This window comes from Anastrepha ludens, chromosome 5 (assembly GCF_028408465.1).
Source record: "Anastrepha ludens isolate Willacy chromosome 5, idAnaLude1.1, whole genome shotgun sequence".
In the NCBI taxonomy this organism is placed as follows: Eukaryota; Metazoa; Arthropoda; class Insecta; order Diptera; family Tephritidae; genus Anastrepha; species Anastrepha ludens.
In genome coordinates this window covers 42,302,273-42,316,230 of record NC_071501.1, presented here as the reverse complement: position 1 = coordinate 42,316,230, position 13,958 = coordinate 42,302,273, and positions in this window count along the sequence as shown.

Sequence of the window (13,958 nt, the reverse complement as noted above, 5' to 3'; positions counted from 1 at the left end):
TCTAGTGTTTGCTTCCATATAAACTATCTAATGAAGAATTTGTACCAGAGATCTTCATGGGCAACTCGTTGCATGAAATCCTCAGAAGCATTAAGCTTTTTCGCAAGGGCACGCATTAATTTTGAAAGGTCCTCGTATATAATCGTCGGCACTTGTTGGATAATGCAGATTGAACAGTGTCAGAAAGATCCTCGTGTTTTTTGCGTTTTGCAAGCGATTCTGCATCATCGCTTGGTGCTTTCAATTGACGGCGAACCTTATGAATGATTGAACGGGCGTACTTAAGAAAGTTCGAAATTTCTAAATCGGTGTGATTTCCACTTATAACGACGATAACTGCATATCTCTTCAGTTCTTGAGTTAATTTGTAGTCCTCCATGTCTTATCTGAAGAAGAGCAAAAAGAAAAATGATGGTTTGGAGAAGTTATAGCCACATATATGCATGTCCTGAAATCCTGTTAACAGTCACAAGCTCAGTGATTCTGTACGCATCCCCAATCTGGGCAAACACAAAGCCATCGTATCTCCAACACATACGAGTCACATACAGAATTGGCGCCCTGCGAGTAGCCAGTGCCCATCGCACTGTCTCAGATGACGCAATCCATGTGATAACGGGAATGGTGCCTATCGACCTTCTCGCGGTTGAGATGTATAGGTTACATAATACCATTGGGCAGAAACCGTCGAACATGGCTAAAAAAGAAGAAAGGCTACGAACAATTGAAGAATGGCAGATACGATGGGAGCAATCCGAGAAAGGTAGGTGGACCTTTGAACTGATTCCAAACATTGCGAGGTGGATTGAGCAAAAACACGGAGAAATTGATTTTTGTATCACACAGTTGCTGACTGGACACGGTTGCTTTAAAGCATACCTACACAGGTTCCATCTTGAGAACTACCTGTACTGCCCGCAGTGCCCCGAAGAACAAGAAACGGCGAGGCATATCTTCTTCCAATGCCCGCGGTTCATTAATGAGCGAAATATGCTTGAGGGAGCGTTTGGCGAAAACATAAGTGAGACAAATCTTATCCCACATATGTGCGAAAACGAAGAAAACTGGAAAATTACATGTGTAGTGGCTGCAAATATCATGAAGAACCTTGAATACGCGGAATATTCACGTAGGTCTCTAGAAAGAGCTCCTTAATACAATGTACAGAGCAGAATGACAAAAACAGATGTTTGAGTAATAATATACTCACAACGGCCTTCTGACATGAGGGGGGGTTTAGTTGGGTTAAAGTCCCACACCACGGCTTCGGCCAAAGGCTTTCGATGCTTCCCCTCCTCCACAAAAAAAAATACTGTACATACCCTGTATATGTAGATACATTTATGTAAAAACGATGTAAAAATAGTGTCAAGTATACCTGCATTAAAATTGTTTTCATTAAACTTATTTTTCCCCCTATGGAAATATACGAAAACAATGTAATTTTATCCACCTTTAATATTTTGTCTGCGGCGCACCTTCTCGTGGAAATGCCCATATGCTTATACATACATAGAACACATGCACGTATGTATGTGTGGTGTTATTTAAGTTTGTCTCCCATACCAGAAATGGCAAAACAAAACCGAGGAAGTATAATTTAAAAAAAGAAATAAAAAATCATTTAAAGCCATGTAAAGTAAAGTACTGTAAAGCGAAATGTTTTGCTTGGCGCGTAGAGAAGAATTCTGGTGGCTGCGTTGAGAGCTCAAAAGAAGACACACTTGACACAAGTTAATGGAGCATTTAAGTGAAGCTAGTACACACACACACACTCACACACAAACACATACACACACAGCCATTAACATGCGTGTGTGTGTGTCGGTATACTCGAAATAAAGTCAACCATGGAGAAAAAGTACATAAATTCATGAATACTAAAAATACTTAAGAGCAATGGCGAGCAATAAACCCCTCGCACCTCCCATATGTACGCGCATCTGCACAGGAACCAATATTGAGCTAAGACTTACACAAATATTTGTCACACTTTGTGGTTGCGAACTTCGCCAAATTGAAATCGCGTGTGGTTTTGTTTGCATTTTATTGTGCATTAAAGATATTATCAATGTGTTGCATATGTATGTGTGTACTAATGTATGTAAAATATTTGCAATGGGGTTGGTATTTATTTACTTAAGTATGAGCATATGTTTGAGCTTAGATCTTTCAGCATCGCTGCCATCGAGTATTTCAAAACAGCCTCGCATTTATTCTTATCCCATTTCGTCAGTCACACTTTAAAAGGTTCAATCTATTGATGGGAATGTATTCAATTCAAATGTTACGGTTGAATGCTTTTTGTTTCTCCTTGGGAATCCTGGCGCGTACCTAAAATAACACATCCAGGAAAACATTTCAATACGCTCAAATTTCAAAGCTCAAATAAAATTTTAAACATGTAGCGCTTCGTGCTCTCATCACTCCGGATGTAGTAGAGTATCTTATCTGACGCAGAACTCGTCTTTTAAATACTTTAAGCGTCAACTCATCGAATGCCTCCCCTGACCAATATCACTAGCATACAAATTTTGATTTTTTTGCGCGCCAGAGGCCACTATATACCACCTATTCAGTTAATTTTATTGAGTTTTATGATTTTTCGAGATATTTGAAATTTACCGTTATTCAACCAAAAAATAATCACTTAGTCGCGCAATTCTTATGAAATAGTGGGACAACCTTAGTGCCAAGTATAGCAAATGAGGTTAGGCTATGGCGGTAGTCGGTCCGTATGGCCAACTCACTTACACCTTACAGGTCCTTTGTGATATTACTGGGCAACACGGGAACCTTGTTTATGTATTTATTTTCATGAAACCATTTTGAGGCTCTTATGTAGCGCAAGATTGGTATAATCCCTGCGCCAGTTAGTGAATCTGGAGAGAGAATTGAAAAAAATTTTACCTAGACAACCTGTCCTGATTTTAGCTAAGGCTGGACAATTGCAAAGGAAGTGCTCATCTGTTTCTTTTTCTTCCTCAGCTCTGCAACTTTTCAATGGCAGAATACTCCTAGTCTCAAGGAATGCCTGCCAAATAGCCAATGACCGGTGACATAAGCCACGACCTTCGAGATATCAAATGAAAGCCAATACAATTCCGAATAAAAAGTATATAATACTTTTCGATATACCAAATAGTTTATGAAACATTTTTATTAATCATTTTAAATTTTTTTGTTTAATTCATACTTAACAAAAATAACGAATTTTGGGTAATTTTTTTTCTATGTTTAAACCAGTTCTATTGAAAAAAAATAGGGAAACCAAGTAGCTATCAACTTTTGTGCAACCATCTGTGTAGAAATTCATAGGCCTTTCTCCCTAGAATCATAGGCGACATTCATCTCGAGTTTGGATATGAATTACAATGTTTTTTTTACTTTGATAGTTAAAATAGCATCCGTCATTTATCAGAAATTAAGTTTATGGTTGGAAATTGACAAAATCGGTCACCTAAAGGATACAGCTCGGAAGTGCCCAGGTTCATAACCTAGTGTACGAAACACGTTTCAAATAGCGATTGCTCCTCGGTAGTCATGGGCAAACCTGTGAGTGTTAGGTTAGGTTAAATGGCAACCCTTGCTTGGGGCCCACTTTGAGAGAAATTCAAAATTCGGGAGCCTGCGAGTGTACTTCTGGCATAAAAAAGTTCCTCATAAAAAAACTATCTGCCACTCTGAGTCAGCTTAAAACTGCTGTAATTGAACAACATCAAGACGCACACCAAAAATAAGAGGTGGAGCTTGGCCAAACACCCAAGAACAGGGAGTAAAGTATATATATATACTCGCATTTTTTTTTTTTAATTGAGATTTTAGTTCCTAATTGTGCCACCAGACACCCTGTATGTTCCCACAGGGTCCGGCACTCGAAGTGTAACCAACTTCAGACTGCTTGCGCAACTAATGTCAAGGCATCAGCTGTGTACTAGTTGGCTAAATGACAGTCCAGAGTTTTGTTTACAAGTGCGCGGAAGCATTTTGGCGAGAGTAAACGCGAAATAAGTAACTCAGTAATGGATTTCAAACGTAATAAAGTGATTGCATTATATTTGACTCGAAAATCACAACCAGCGTTTGTTAGTGTTAAATAAAGTTTTTGTTTATTGCACCATTACTCGTTACAATGGTACTGGTAGCATCGCGAAACGTCATGGAGGTGCCCATCAAAAGACTGCAACTTCACGTGCAATGGTTCAAAAAGTGTAGAAGCGACTTGAGCAAAATCCCAGATGAAGTGCTAATCAAATGGCGAAAGAAATGAAAATATCTGACCGTAGCATCCGCCGCATACTGAAAAATGATCTCAAAGTCAAGCCTTACAAGATCCAAAAGGTACGTGATCTCACACCAAAGCAGCAACAAGTCAGACTTGAGAGAGCGAAGGAGTTGCTTCGCTTGACCGAAAACGGTTAATTTCAGAACATTGCGTTTTCTGACGAGAAAATTTTTCAAATTGAGCAATTGGTAGGCTCCCAAAACGATAGGATTTATTTGAACTACCGTTCATACGAGAGTTTGAGTCATCGATTGGGCAATAGGGGGCAACAACCGCTATAGGTAATGGTTTAGGCCGCTGTAACCGCTGATGGGCGCTTTTCAATCGTTTTCATCGAGCCTGGCGTCACGGTAAATGCGAGATATTATCGGGAAATTATTCTGGAGATTGCTTTGAAGCCGTGGGCAGACAAACATTTCGGTGGTGGGCCATGGACGTTTCAACAGGATTCGGCACCATCTCACAAAACTCGAGTGAACCAAGAATGGCTAAAAAACAAGGTTCCGCACTTTATAACGTCCGCTCAATGGCTCTAAAATTCACCAGACACGGATTATTCTCTTTGGGCAATTTTGGAGAGCAAAGTCTGAACTAAAAGGTTCACCAGTCTCGAGGAGCTGAAAAAAGTCATTGTCCGCTAGTGGGCCAAAATACTCACAAGTCACATTGTGACAGCTTGGGACTCATTTCTGAATGGTCTCAAGGCGATAGGCAAGGCAAAAGGTGGTCATACCGAGCAAAAGTAAATTGATTCTGAATATTTTATATTATTTTCACACATTTTTTACTTTGGATTGAATAAAAGTAATTTTCCAAACTAAATTTATGCCCTTTTTGATTGATTACACTTTGAGTGCCGGACTCTGTAGTCTTAAACATATAATTACATTCAGGCTAAACAGAAGAAAACGAAGTGGCAATTGTCATCCCGTTATACATAAGCAACAAGGCGCATTTAAGGGTTAATAATTAAAAATATGCGATAGTATCCGAAAATATCCGAAATTCGAATAATCAGCCGAAAAGAAAAACGACATTAAAGATTGGCCACCTGGAAAGGGGGTTTTAACTCCATTAGACTACTTTTGGGGCGCTTTTGAGAATAAGTGATACGCCAACCATTGAGATATATTCTGATATAAACATATATATAACATAAGTATGCTAGTGTTGACAATCTGGAAAATGTACTAAATTACAGAACGTAAAATCAGCTGGGAAATCATTTGACTGAGTTTCAATTCAATATTTAATGACCATGTGGACTAGCTCTAATAAAAAAAAATATTGAAAAATATTCAGGCGTCTTTTATATAGCCGCATTATATAGTATTTTCGAAATTCCAAACTCTATATGCATCGCCCCTTGTGAAAGAGGCTCAAGAGAATTTTGAAATGGCGACCAAAAAATTTTAACTCAAGTGCATTTTTACTACAACCGGCCTCAGCTAAATATGTCCTGTACCTCGAAGCGAAAGAAAATACTGGACAACAGTATAAACTCTTCAACCCGGTAGATATGAGTTCACTTTATTTGCTATGTGCCTAGTGCAACATAAAATTGTATCACTGAAACAAAGCAGTGCTCCTCGCTCTTCTATAACTCAATTTATTTAGTTATTTACTCGAAAGTAATTTTGTTGCACATCTGTGACAATCCTCACTCGCTATGACTTTTAATAAACAGAATTGAATGCGACTACACTGCAAACTCGAACTTATTCGCCCAATATATGCAAGTACGTACATATGTAGACACATACAAACGGCATGGAGAGACAATTCCCGTTCGACACTTACAATGCACTCTCGCAGTGTGACATTTGCTACTTACGACATGGCACTTAGCACTTTCCACTCGGAACTTGAATTCTCGAAGTTCTGCCAGAAAATAATCAAAAAATTTAAGGAATGTCAATAAACTGAATAGAGATTCCAGAAAAGCAGAAAGTATCACAGTTACTATGAAGGCGAAAAAAAAACTAATTTCTGAAAGTAGGTAGTGAGGACACTACCCCTCTTAGTACTCCCCTCTTACCACTTTTCCTAGATGTTGGTGCGACAAAATCAGCTAAACCATTTCATGGGGCATAAAAAGAACGAGTACAAAGTGATAGACGGACTGAAAGAAAGACAAGACAAGACAAGCAGAAGGACAAGTAGTCAGACGAATAGTGACGAATAAACAAAAAGGCGGAGAGCGAAGCATTAAAGGAGAAATTGCTTGACAGTCATGAAAACAAAAGTTGCATGTTTCCGGCCATCATTCGCTTTGCAGTAGGAAGTTGGATGCTGGAAGTGGCAATAGAATATATGTATGTATGCATGTAAGTGAGAAAGTGTTGATGTTGTTTTGTTTGTTGGTAACCGCACATAAATATGGTTAAAAGTAGGGAAATGTCTGCATACTCGTATATGTAAATATGTGCAGCCCTGGGATGTGCACACCTTCGGATAATCTATTCGTAAATGCTTCTAAAGTGCACACATACATACATACATGCACATAATGAAGAAATATTCAAGGAAGTCTGTAGTAAATCTTAAAATGATGAAAGAAGCAACTTAAATACTTTCACTTTACAGGAACTTAGCTGCATACACTTGTATGAGTGGCTTATATGTATATGTGCGTGGATATGCATATGTAAATGTCACACTTACGATTAATTGTTATGGTTTTTACGCACGTTCAGAGAGGAGACACCGACACTGTCAGTGTTTCACAACAACATGGCGAGAGATTTCTCTGACGAAAGTTGTGAAGCTAAAATTAAGCCAAAGGTTAATGTCTGTCAAAACAATGATTGTCATGCAGCAGCTACAACAATAATAATAATTAAAGCAAAAGCCAAAAGATAGCAACAAAAACTTTGGATTGCTCCTAAGACATCTAATGCTAGGAATGACACTCCCGGTCACGGGCTAAGCTTCGGGCTTCGTATTATTTTAAAATAAGTGAATTAAGTAAATTATTTCTTACTAACTTGAAGGAATGACTTTGTATTAATTTATTAGGTATCTTACATAACAAGCTGATGCAAGATTTCTTTAAGTAATGAGATTATTATTATTATTATTTTATTTTATTGGGCCATAGGGCGCTAACGAATTCCTTCCATAGTGTTTGATTTGCGCGAGACACTTAATTTCGCACCTAAAATCCGAGCTTCTACTTTCAGCATGCACTGACCGGATCCAAATTACGATAGGTCCACCTTCCCTCCAAGTACCTTGAGAATTCTATTCAAAGGCCATTCGAGCAATACCTTTTTCTGCTTTTCTTAATGTATGCTCAATCCAGTTTTATTTTCCACGCTTCATTTCCGCAGCAATCGGGCTGCCGTTTATTATGCGGTAGAATTCTTGGTTCGAAATTATGTTTGGTTGGAAAATATTCCACATATCTTGCGCAGGCATTCATTGATTAACGTTTATATTTTACATTTCAGATCGGTACAACAAAGCTGGTTTGTTACTTGCGCTAAAGATTCTTATTTTAGTGTTTTGATTGAGGCTCCACGTTTTCCGGACTGCTCGCAGTTTGTGGTAGGCTTTGCGAGCTTTATTTATGCACGAATCTACGTCGGTATAAGATTTTCCGTTTTTGAATACAACAGTTCTTAGGGAACAAAACTTGTCTACGTCATCGATGAGTACTTCGTTGTTATTAATGTTAACAGTAAGGGAATTTTCGTTTGTTGTGTTGAGGCGCATTACTTTAGTTTTGTTGAAATTCACTTTAAGCCCAATTTTTGCAGAATTTTTGAAGTGAAAACTTCTTTAGAATCGTTGGGAGTGATTTGAGTATCGATGAAACGAAAAAGCGACACTACGAAGCGTTATATGTTGATATACGTATATGTGTGTATCTGCGTACTGCTGAGCCACGCTAGTATAGTGAGTATTGTAGTATGTATACTACACTGCCTATTACTTGCTTTGGTGTTTAGTTCAAGCGTCATACGTATGTATGTATGCTAGTACGTATGTGTGCGCGCCTGCGTATTACGGAGCCACGGTGAGCGAGAAGGCATTATGTATACCTATACTACACTACCTAATACTTGCTTAGACCAAGCGTCCTACGAATGTTTGTGTGTATGTTAGTACGTCTGAGTAATATACGCGTTACGACGCTCATAATAGCAACCGCGTGTGCTGCATTGCGTCCGTATTTTTATATTCGTAAATATTTTCATTTTTAAATATTTACCGCAATTGCAGGCGGTGTTGCAATATACCACAATCAAAATGACGGTGCTCGTGTTGTAACTCCACAGATAGATCTGAATGCACAGCAACTAGAATCACTGTCTGTTCAGCTCTCTAAAGTGGGAGAAATATGTGCATGCGAAACCAGATTGAGCAATGGAAAAACAGTTTTAATTGTGGCAATTTATATTTCACCGAATCAATCAATAAATAGCATCACGGATATCATTCTCGAAAATTTAATAAAGTATACATCAGAAGTATCGCGGATACTTAGAAAAGATTACGATAAAGTTCCAATGATTTTAAGTGGCGATTTTAACGTAAGTTTTGCGTTGGACACAGCTGTTCCTTAAATTGACTTTCTCAATACAACATTCAATTTAAAAATGTGTAACAATCGCACTGAATCGACAATGCGATCAAAAACAACAATTGACGCGGTATTTCAAAGATATGTTGACAACATCGAAACCAAAGCATTTGTATCATATTTTAGCTATCATAAGCCACTCGTATCATTTGTTGAAATTGAAAACATTGAGGATGAATAATAGTAAAATGAAGAAAATAAAATATGAACTTTATAGCCGTAGCCGAATGGGTTGGTGCGTGACTACCATTCGGAGTTCACAGAGAGAACCTAGGTTCGAATCTCGGCGAAATCACCAAAATTAAGAAAAACATTTTTCTAATAGCGGTCGCCCCTCGGCAGGCAATGGCAAACCTCCGAGTGTATTTCTGCTATGAAAAAGCTCCTCATAAAAAATATCTGCCGTTCGGAGTCGGTTTTAAACTGTGTGTCCCTCCATTTGTGGAACAACATCAAGACGAACGCTACAAATAGGAGTAGGAGCTCGACGAAACACGCAAACAGGGTGTACGCGCCAATTATATACCTATATATATAAATCAGATCAGCATAACTCAGAAAGCTATTCATTGAATTGTATTAGTCCGAATAAAGCGCAGAAGCTTAAATTTATGAACAAGTTAATAGAAATGATTCTATAGAAAATACACTTTTCTGTGCCTTATGGATCCGAAAAAAAATTAATATGCTACTTAAGTATTATTCCTTCAACAGGCGTCTAATCGAAGAATGCCCAAAGAACGGAGTTCTCACCGTGAGAAAATTTGACTGTTTAATATATGTAAGGTATTTTCCTTGTATCGTAACTGCGCCTCTCGTTCTGCCTTGGTCATTAAGTTTGAGTGGTAATGTTTTGAACCAGGTGATACAGCTGCATTATTAGCTTAGAGCTAATGGAAATAAAATCCAAAAATGTTTCAAAAATACCTCGGATCTCTCGAAATGGTTAAATTAAAACCCCACCATCCCGAAATCTTAATTTCTTAGATATTCCGGGATTTGGGGCTTTAATTACCACCACATCACAGCTACTATGATATCAGTAATAATGGCGGGAAAGGCAATGATTTTAAGGATTGCATTTAAAAATATTTTGGGTAAATACCATTGCAGTCATGCTGAAGTTCAGTAGCGGTGGTGTGTGGTGTGAAGGCACTGCGATGACATTTTCTTCTTAACTTTTGTATGAGCGTAAGCAAGTGTATGTGGCTTGTATGTATGTTTGTATACATACATATATTTGTGAGTGTAGGCAATGTGATTTATGATATTAGTAGAAGCACAATCGCAACTTAGCGACATTTTAATGTCAACATGGCAAATGTTATTTCTAAGGGACTTCCAAGCTTTACAGTTCTCAGTGGATTTAAAGAAGTATATGGTACTTTAAGTAATGGAATTCAAGTGAGAATATTCTCATAATTACGCATGTTAAAGAAAATACGCCGGCGCCCACACACAAACCCACATTTATATGTACAATATACACGTATAGTTTTCACGAAAGTTCGACGTTAAGTATTTAAGAGATTTTATTGTTTTCGCCAAGTTGACTAAATTGAATAGAAATTTCATAGAGCATAGAATATTTCAATGACATGCACATACATATGATACATATATGCGTAAATTAACTCCTGAAGCAATTAATGAGTATTAGTAATACCGCGTTTGTACAGGGCAACTTTCTTTTGATGCTCGCTCTCTGTTAACTTCCTTTGTCTTCTTGTGCTTCTCAATGTTATTGTAGACGGTAGACCAAAAACTAAGAATTGCAAGGTGTTTGAGCACGACGGGCAACACCAAAAGTGAATGCGCAACAAAACTTGCAACAAGTTGAATCAAAAAGAGTTTCCCTGTATGGGCGCGTTCTAATGAAACTTAGCACATATCGGAAAAGAAGTTGCATGAGAGGGATGTGAAAATCCGAAGAAGAAATTACGAAAAATTCAACAAAATAATTGCGCAAATTATGGGTATGGGAATAAGTTTCCGTCCTTTCTTAGCCAAAGTTACAAATTATTTAAACAAAACATTGGCAGCTACCACTTTACTCCATCATTCAGGCATTCTCTGACGAAGAATTCGAGTTTCGAATAATCTGCAGAGAGGCAAGCCCCTCTTATCTTGTTTTAACACATTTCGAGAAAGCTTTCAACACGCTTTACCATCATGCAATTTGGAGTGCTCTCACGTGTGCGCGCTCTCGCGGCTACTATTCAACATTGTCCTGGACAGAGTTATTAACAAAGCAACTCGCGTGATAAATGGAATAATATGGGGGTTAAACGGACGGTTCGAAGATCGGGACTAAGGCTATGATATCAGCCTTATGACGCACACCTTCACTGACATGTCAAAAAAATTAGTGCTAGTGCAAGAAAAAGTGGCAAAAGTAGGCCTGAAGACAAACATCGGTAAAACCAAAGTAATGCGTTTAAATTCCACCTGCACACAAAGATTTGAGATTGCCGACACTGCGCTTGGAGAAGTTAACTGCCTTTGTTATCTTGGCAGCATAACATCCTGAATTGTTAGCTCAAAAGAAGATATTACGAATCGCGTAAAAAGAGCCAAGCAGACTTTCGACTCCCTTACAAATATCTGGTGCTCGTCAATAATTACACGAAGAACCAAGATACAAATTTTCAATTCGAACATCAAGTCAGTTCTACTGGCCGGCTGCGAAACTTGGAACTTTGCAGTTTCAAACATGCAACGCCTTCAAGTCTTTGTAAATCGCTGCCTGCGGACAATGTTTCGCATTTTCCTGCTCAACAGCATACGAAACAGCAGCCTATGGAGTATCATCGACAAAACTCCAATACAAACGGAAGTTCTGAAGAGGAAATGGGTCTGGCTTGGACTCATTCTTAGAAGATAATCAAGTGACGTCGCACGCACTGCAATTGATTCGAATCCACGTGACTGGCTTACTATGTTAAATTGCCTAAAATCGATTAAGCGTGGGGGGAATGAAATATCGGAAAATGTCTAATAGTCCGATACTCATCAACTACTGTCTTGTCTTCTGTTTCATGCTGTAGTATGTAAGTGTTTGACTCAAGTGGCTGTATCTGTCAAAGGTTTGTTTAAAACAGTTCTTCTCCACTGTCCAGCTGCTGGTAAAAGTGCTTACAAAACTTTAAAAAAGAAAGGCTTAAAATATATGCCTTTTTTTCAAGCTGCCGAATTATGACTTAACTGACTTAAGGGGACTAGAAATTTTAAGAAATCGGTTTTCTATTTTTCTAATATAAAGAATATACGTACGTAAATTTTCATGCGGATGCTTCCAATATTATAGCTTCTACAGCCCATTAACTAGGTGGAGAGCGGTTCGCGCGCTCCTGTACCCCAAACTTTATACTCATTTATCTAGAAACGACTTTTTCGGCCTGGTGTTGTCCAAAAAACAAATCTATTCAACCGAATGGTCTGAAATTTTGATACGTTCTTCACAACATCAATAGCTACCACCCGTAGTAGAATCGTATTATTATTTGAATTATTTCGTATTTTTTGATTAAAAAACTGAAAAAATCCGATTTTTAGAATATCAAATTCAAAACCGCGCCATTTTGTGAAATTTGTTTTTTTATTATTCTAGTAGCGGGACATTGCTATAGTCATTCAGATAAATAGACGAGCCCAAATGGAAAACACGGATTAGGTCCAATTTTTTGGGAGGGGCAACTTCAGCGCCATTTTTAAAATTATTAAAATTAAAAAAAAAATTGTTTTCACTTTTGTATCTAAAAGAAGTTAAATATAAAGCGTAAAAAATTTAAAAATCGTTTTTAATTTTTTTAAAAGTAAAGAAAATTGCTGAAAATACTCTAAATTTTCGAACTATAGACCACCGGGACACCTTAAGTACTGACGTATCAGGCGAAATACATCCAAAAGAACTTCAATAAAAAAAGAAAAAAAAAATAACCAGACTGGCCTTGCCTTATAATATTATTAAATACTTAATCTATCTTTTTTTATAGCGGCAGACTAATCACCTATCCTGTCAGGAATCAGATTAACGAAACCAATGCAAGACTGAGTCTTTTCGATGCCCTATGCTCCCGGGAGGAGTGAACAAGGAAAAAAAATCTATATTTTTGCTCCTACTGCTGCTGTCGCTGTTTTTGCTGTAGTTGCAACTGCTGTTGTCATTTCTGGGCTTTCCTCTTCTAGTCAATGTGTTTGAACTCATCCCGTCTGTAGTCGCGAACGTTTTTACGGCGTCCCATTCACATATCCTGGACAAATCTTGCGTGAGATGGCGAATGCTTGAATGCCTTCTCCAGCACTGCGCGTTCTTCACTGATATGTGCTAATTGCCAAGCATATTACTTTAAGACTGGTCCAAGCAGGAAAAATGGTTTATAATAATTTTGTTAGAGCTGTGTACTCCTTTCGATAGAACTTTTATAGAGAAACAAGATTTGTTGGTCGATTCTTAGTCAATTGACCTTAATTTGTGATTCTCACTTACTCAAGAAGTCTTCGATTTTTTTTTCGAGCGAATTTATAAAAAATGCCGTATAAAAAGAATACGCAGTACTAAAATTTCCAAATTTTATGAAATGAAATACTAATTGGAAGTTTACATGGTTCACTACCTTTTGTAGTGATTTTCGTGTTCTTGTGCTTTTGGGTACCACTATTGGAATCATTGAGGACCCAATGTGCCTGTCGTGCTTGGAGGAGGCGTATAGCACTGAGCATTTTCTCTGGGAGTGTCATGCCTTTGCTAGAGCACGGCTACGAGTTTTCGGTTCCGATGTCGTGAGAATGGGTAATATTCGTTCTCTAAAACTGGAGGATATTTACAGATTTGCCAGAGAATCTGGAAAATTCTCAAAGGACTAACTATCTCTATCTCTGTCTCTATTATTTTCTAACTCTTTCTCTGATACTTTTCTCCTTCCCTCTTTCCAGAGCTCTAAATACAATGGTCCTTTTAGCCTGAGTATTTTAGGAGCCACCAAATATCCGGGTGCTCCTTGGAAAATTTCAATTTCAATTTCATGGGGTCCCGGTAGTCTAGAGCTCAAAAATTTTGGGTCTTTTCGGGATTTTTTTTTACAA